The sequence below is a fragment of the Castanea sativa genome, chromosome 7 (genome assembly GCF_040712315.1).
Source record: "Castanea sativa cultivar Marrone di Chiusa Pesio chromosome 7, ASM4071231v1".
NCBI classification, from domain to species: Eukaryota; Viridiplantae; Streptophyta; class Magnoliopsida; order Fagales; family Fagaceae; genus Castanea; species Castanea sativa.
The window spans coordinates 11,393,729-11,399,728 of record NC_134019.1 but is presented as its reverse complement, the minus strand read 5'-3'; positions in this window follow the sequence as shown (position 1 = coordinate 11,399,728).

Genomic DNA, 6,000 nt, shown 5'->3' with positions numbered 1-6,000 from the left:
GTAACCACCACCTAGCCTACTCTACTGTATTTCATTCATGCCATTTTTTTAAAAATAAAAATAAAAATAAAATTTTTATTTATATTTTATTACAGTAAGAGAAATGCTAGAAGTTTACTTTTAGCCTTTCATGTCGGCAATACTTTTTAATTTATAAGTAACGCTATGACCCTTAAGAGTTGTGAAAATATTGTAGATTATAATGTATATATAATTTATTTTGGGTATCATGCCAATGTCTCACTTGTGTTATACCAATATTGTATTATCCGTCTCGTATTATAATTTTTCAAAAATTAATCATGTTGTCATTTTATGTACTAGTATCCATGTTTGTGTTGCCAAAACTGAGTTTAACCTGAACTCATCGTCAAATAATATTATAGGTTTAGATTAGCTTTTTTTTTTTTTTGTCAAGCAAGTGTAAGTTTGTAGCGATGGCAATGGGACAGGGCGAGGCCGAAGGATGGGATCTTCGTCCCCGCCCTACATGGCTTTGTCTTGTTCCATCCCCACTCCGCCCCGCATGACGGGAAAAACTTTCTCACCTTATCCCCGCCCCTTAGGGCCCCACAAAGCCCCACCCCATTCCGTAAAACTCTACTTTTTGTTAATTTTCCCTACAATTAGTACAATTTTTTTAATGAAACCTATTTCATTAATAAAAATATACTTGAAATTACAACTAAATTTATCTCATCAAATCAAATCAATTTTTAGAAAAAAATTGAATAATATATCCAAGCGTTTAACAAAACAATCACAAAAAAAAAAAAAAACTCATAGTATAATATATAATAAAATAAAGACAAAGAACCACATTAAGTAGAATAAAATAAGCTAATATTGATATGTTATTTAAATAGTAGAGTTTTAGAGTATGAAAAATTTACAATTATAACCGTTAGCAACTCAAGCGGGGCGGGGTGGGGTGGGGTAGGGGTGGGTCTAAAAAGTCTAAACCCATCCCTACCACGCCCCGTGGTGCGGGGCTAAAATCTTGCCCTATCTCCGCCCCATCACCTTTGTGGGGCGGGAAAAACCCGCTCGGGGTGAAGCGGGGGAAGAGCGAGTTAAGTGGGGCGGGGAAAAATTGCCATCCCTATAAGTTTGTTCATGAGTTACTTGACTAATTTTTTTTTCTATATATTGTGAAATCATGAGTAAAATACTAATTTATTTTTTCCTTTATATTATGAAATCATGAATAAATGTTTTATATCTTTACACTTTTATGAAAATTGACTACAAATAGGTTTTTTATATTATCAATAAGTTACAAATAATAATTTAATACCATATGAACAAATTAACAAACTTATACAATCTAATTTCAAATTTATATAAATATATTTTTGGTGAGCCCTTCTATTCATGAGCTTGTTCACAAATAAATAATCATGTTTGAGCTTGAATTGTTTAATAATTGAGCCTAAACTTTAGGCTTGAGCTTAACTTGTTTTCTAGATAAACAAACATAAACATATTTTTTCCAAGTCGAGTTCCTGCTTATAAACAATTTGATTCAATATTTATATAACTAATATGACTTTTGGATCAAACTTATACCTTTTGATTATTAAAGAAATTAAACTTATATAGCTAATTTTCTTAAAGGACGGCATTTATTTAACATTTACTTGGCACTTAAAGGATAGATTATTTTAAATTCGGAAAAGAAAAGGATAGATTATTTATTTTTTTGAAGGATTGATTATTAGGTCACTAAAGGAGAGAGAATGATACGTCAGATTTATGTTTAATGGACGACACTTACCTATAAAAAAAAAAAAAAAACTTATATAGGTGATGTGTTCTAATAGATAACATTTAATGTACAAAATTATAAACAAAAATAGATCATAAGACCAATATAAAAACAGAATCAAATTTGAAAAATATAAATAAATTTTTTGAAAGGATGAAAAAAAAAACCTTTAATTAATTAATTAAAGGTGTGAAGTGTAAACGTATTATTGCCGTTGCTTGTTCAGCTTCAGATTCAGTTGTTGTGTTTTATGCTTCTTAGATATGCAAAGAATCTGCACGTGGCCATTCTGATCCGTTCGATAAAGATGGGCCCCAATCGTCCCAACAGATCTGAAACCACGAAATAATGATTTTTTTTTCAAACCCTCGAGGTAGAGTTTGCTTCAAGTTGAATTTTTCTTCCCAATATTTTTTAAAAGCGGCCCTTTTTTGAGGGGAGAAGAAAGACAAAGAGATATCATTAATCTGAAAAGTTTGCCACAATTGACTAAAATAACATTCGGATGGTGTGAGGAACATCTTCTATCCAAAGTTAGAGCAAATCAGGGATATTTAAAATTTTAAGGGGAAAAAATATATGTATATATTTTTTAAAAAAATTCTAGGAATGAAAATAGAACATTAGGAAGTGTTTAAGTTATGTTTATAATTATAACTAAATTTTTATTTCATACTAGCCTCGTCACATGCGCTATGCGTGTGCGATGAATTTTTTTTTGTTGTCTAATGTCATAATTTTCCTTAAAAAAAACAATTTATATAAGTTTATTTTGAAAATATGGATTAGTATGAGAATGTCCCATTTTGTAAGCATTTTACAGTAGAGTTAGAGATATATTTTTACTAAGTTGTCTTTTAAGTTTTTTTCCTTGTTAAACCTAAAGTTTAGGAGTATTTTTGAATTATATAAAAGTCCAATCCAAAGAAAAAAATCATCTTATAAATAATATAGATTTTGTACTGAGTATAATAATTGCCACCAAAATTAAGAAAAATAAATTGAATACATGGTGTAAGATTAGATAACAATTATATAAATTAATGTGCATGCAATTTGGAGATGTGCTCTTAGTATACCATTTGAATTATGGGCTACGATCATCTAGACTTGTTAGGTTGACTCTACCATAGTATTCTTAAAATTTTATCATTCATTTTGAATTGATTAGATTATCTTTTATTATATCATCAATAGTTTAAATAAATAACAAAAATTGTGATAGTCAATAAATATATATATATATATATATATATATTAATGTTGATGATGCAATAAACTATATTCTACTCATTTCAAACAGAATGGATAAGATTTTAAGAATATTTGGTGGAGTTACCTAAAGAATTTTAGAAAATCTTATGTCATATAAGATGTGTCCCATGGTCACGATAATTAGATCTAGTCACATAAGCAAATCTATATCTATAATTTAAACCTTTTTAGCTTTTACCATAAATAGGTTCATATTAAAATTTCCAAATTGTCCTTTTTGGGGGGGGGGGTGTGGTATGACTTTATCTATTGAAAGGGTATTCATTTCCTGTCATAATATGTAAGTCTTATACGATCATGGATTTCATATATTCTATAATGAAATAGTATAAAACTCAAGTTTTACCTTTTTAATTCCAACATGTCACATTATCATACTTAATCAATTTTAATGCTCATTTTGAAAATCCAACTTAACTGTGAATTTATTGAGATGTTATTGTGTGTGGTAGGATCTATTGAGTTTTAAGTAAAAAACTGATGTGACAATCTCTTATTAGATGGTATAAAACATAAGTTTTACATCTCATTCTTACCCAATTTAGACTCTTCACATAATAGTGAGATTCCCAGGCAATGCATGAAAGAGTTATTACTAATTATGAGCAATTAAATATATCTAAATTGTAGTTTAACGTGACACCCAAAAAAAAAAAAGGAGTTAAATTGTATGTTTAGGCCTAATATGATCCTGCCGACATTTTTGTTATAATTGATTGTGTTGGTGGTGAGGTTACACATATCCTAACAATTATTTGGTTGTTAAAAAAAAAAAAAAAACTCATGAATACCTAGTATAAAAAAGAAAAAAGAAAAGAGAAATATTAATAAGTGAAAAACAGAATTAAACACTGATAATTTTATCTAAATTAAAACTCGTAATTAATCACTGTCAGAAGCATGTGCTGAGTTGTCTGTTTGTCAATCTGATAGTTTACAATTGATATGGTTGATACTTGATAATGCAGTATTTAAATTGGTTTACAGGTCCAATTCTTCATTCATGGGAGACTATGGTTCCATTCGGTGGGCAGATTTTGTGGGTAGCTTCAACTATTATAAATTGTATAACTAGCTGCATTTTTTTAATAAGTTAAAGGTGGCTTCTGCTCCTTAGAATTAGAATACTTTTGAAAAACAGCTTAAAGCCGATCCTTACTTCTCCTTTTATCTGCACTATTATTTAATCTATACTACTATTTAAATGACTTCCTCTATTTGGATTCTTCATTTTTTTAGTACAAAAATGACCCTACTCCCCTATGTTTAAGTATAGAAAAAACTAAAGAACAATTCGGTAAAAATGCAACTCTAATTCCCACTAAAACATTACCTAAAAAATAGAACTACTCTTCTATTAATTTTCAAATTGATTTATTTACTTATAAATTAGATTTTCAAAAAAAAATTATATATAATAAAAAAACATATTTTTTTTTCTACAAAATAGGACCACTAAAAAAAAGCCTCATCGCACGCGCAAAAGGCGTGTGATGAGACTATTTATTATTACTAGATTGTAATACCATGTATAGACATGAACAAATTTAAAAAATATATATTAAAATACATTGTATAATTATTACATATATAATTTAAATGTTATTGATAGTCATTCTTATATATTCTTTAACTCGTTAAAAAGTATTGTAAGAATAATATTAGGTAGAAAATGTAAATTGTCTACTTTTTAAATTTTTTTAATTTAAAATTTTTTGATTTTTGTATGCAATAACTCACTTGGATGGATATTTATGATGTGGTCCCACATTTGACTCCAAAATTAGGAAATAAAACTCTCTCTAAAAATAAATAATTTAAGACACAGTGCAATATTAGATTCAATTGTAAAATCTAATTGAATTTATTCTAAATTTTACCTATTAATATATATATATATATTATTGTTTTATTATTATTTTTTATCAAGTCTTTTCCTTTACTTTCCTTCCATGCATTATAACAATAAAGTTTACATGGGATACATATGGACAAAAAATTAATAATTGGACATAGCTTGAATCTAATATCTCAGTGCAACTTGTCATAACAGTGATATGTGTTCACTTTTAATAACGTGTTATAATTTCAACAAATCCAACGTACTAAATCCACTGGGAATTAATTTAAATTGGCCCAACTTATCTTGAGGAATAAATACAACTTAATATTACTCTTCTTTTTTTTTCTTAATGAGAAAAACTTAATACTACTTAAAGAGTGAAGTATTAGGCTTGTAGGGTATTCAATACAAAATAAATGACTTGTAGCCTTGTAGGATATGGACCAGGAAAAAAAGGGTTCCTATTAGGATGAGGTCTTCACTGCGTGCCTCCCACCAAAACAATTGTGAATTAAGATATGACGACCAAAATACCAAAGAATGGGCCACCAGTTCTGCCCACATGTACCATCATCATCTACTAATCAGAGAGGTTATACATGATTAAGATTCATCACCTAATCATAGTTATCAGTTGTCACTTCATCATTATTAATTATTATGATTTTTTGCCTTCTGTTTAGGGTTTACATATTCAATAATTATGGGGCCACCTTCAACAGCATTGGATGGGATCTACAAGGAATTTCTTGACACTGTTGTTTTGGGTTTTCTTTTTTATCTTTCGGGTGTACTGTCTCTTTAGTTTAATTTTGTTTTTTGTTTTTTGTTTAAGCAGGCAACTGCATTAAATTGCAACTAATAAACATAACTACTATATTCTCATTATGATGAGCAAAGTCTCCTAGGGTCCCATGATTTTTCAGTTGTTAAAAACATTGTTTGGAATTTTGTAAATAATAACGAACAAGGCAAGTTATTTGGGGGTTGGCTTCTCTTAATCATTCATAAGTTATTTGTAGAATATTTTTTTTTTGGTAATATTTTAATGTAGTCAATCTTCCCATTCCAAATTTGATCTTTGAATACTATTTCATCTAGACTGAAGTTTATA